The following is a 1935-nucleotide window of genomic DNA, read 5'->3' as shown; positions in this document are numbered from 1 at the left end:
TACTTCTGTATTAATTTAATAACTGAAGCGTAATTACTGTGAGATTTCGATTGTTTCTCTGTCACGGCAATTCAGGTATTTGTACCTCACTTAACATGGATTATTTTTATTCAATTTCAGATGTCATGCTAGCATTACCATCACCATTTGGAATTCTTGATAGTAAAATCCTTTGTTTTCAATGAGTGCTCTCACTTTGAGAAATGCCCCTTTCCTAATTTTGTCCTGTACCCTCAGGACCCAACCCCATACATATTCTCCTACTCCTGATAGAACATATTGGCTATGCCCTGCAACTATTTCTTTTGAGATAGATCCATTTTTTCTCTCTTAAAAAAACTATACTTCTGTATCTGGGTTCATTAGGATGAAAACGTTATTTGGTCCTTCAAAGTACTTTTAGGATTAGTAGATGTAGTAAAACCCCCAAGTGAAATCTATTTGTAGGTAGCAGACTCCTTTCTTTCACTAAGGCATATGTGATATGATTATATTACCTTTACATAAGTTCATGAAGCCAGGATGACCACAATCAGTAATTTTAGAAAATCCACTGTCTGGGAACTAGTTTACCAAGACAAAAGAGAGTATAGTTAGTTCTACTAGGCAAAGACCATTTTCCTCATGAGTAAGCAACATAACCAGTTAATTCCCCTAATGTTATGGTATTATCAAAATTATGTAAGTATATTATATGGCTTCACTGGAGTACTGTCATAATTTAATCTTTTTAAAAGTAAGCTTTCTTGTATTTCTCCCCAAATCCACATGTTTGATGAATATTATCAACATTAAAATGATAGTTGTATTAAAATGTTTTATTGACACAGTTAACAATTATAGGTTAATCAGACATGGAAACTAACTTTGTGGATGAATATTATAACTGTAGCTAGCTGAATCATCTTCTAGGACAAACATATAAACCCAGCAATTAAAGGTTGATATACAGTTTTGGCCTTGTTGAATATTATAATCTATATAAAGTATTTTATGTCCTAGAAGATGAAATATAAATAACACAGCTAAAGTACTTAACAGAAATTACATTGAAAATCAACAGTCATTGTCGTAGGTGTCTATCTTAGTTTCATGGTTGTTGGTTAAGCCTTGTAATTCTAGAAATTCATCTGATTCAGAAATGAAGAAATCCTGAACGTGATATCCTAAGCTGTTTATGTAGTCTGCCATATTTGTGCTAACACTGTAACCTGTACTGAGAAACCTCTGCTCTAAACTTTTTAACTTTTTCCCCAGAAGACTCAATATTTGATAGCAAGAGCTTTCTGTATAAAGCAGAAATGATCTTAGAATGATAAAACTGGCTGTAGTCAACATATTGTAATTATAAACATCATTAGAATGGAGAACTCAATGCTTTGTTGAGGAATAATAAATCATCAAGCTGTGGGTGTAATTCAGTGATTCCCTGGGGGGAGAGAATATTTTGGGTATTGACAGATTTTCAAAGCTTTCAATTAATGACATAAAATGTATTATAAGTAAACTCTAGGCTGGTGCCGCAGCTTGCTTGGCTAATCCTCCGCCTTGCAGCACCAGCACACCGGGTTCTAGTCCTGGTCAGGGCACTGGATTCTGTCCCGGTTGCCCCTCTTCCAGGCCAGCTCTCTGCTGTGGCCAGGGAGTGCAGTGGAGGATGGCCCAAGTGCTTGGGCCCTGCACCCCATGGGAGACCAGGAGAAGCACCTGGCTCCTGCCATTGGATCAGCGCGGTGTGCCAGCCACAGAGTGCCAGCCACGGCGGCCATTGGAGGGTGAACCAATGGCAAAGGAAGACCTTTCTCTCTGTCTCTCTCTCTCTCACTGGCCACTCTGCCTGTCCAAAAAAAATATAAGTAAACTCAATAGACAAGACAATCAGTTTTAAATCTTATAACCATGTCACAAAGTGGGAAAATTATCTTCTTACATTAG

The sequence above is a fragment of the Oryctolagus cuniculus genome, chromosome Y (genome assembly GCF_051225735.1).
Source record: "Oryctolagus cuniculus isolate XC-2025 breed Fujian yellow rabbit chromosome Y, ASM5122573v1, whole genome shotgun sequence".
NCBI lineage: Eukaryota > Metazoa > Chordata > Mammalia > Lagomorpha > Leporidae > Oryctolagus > Oryctolagus cuniculus.
Note: the sequence above shows the minus strand (reverse complement) of the source record.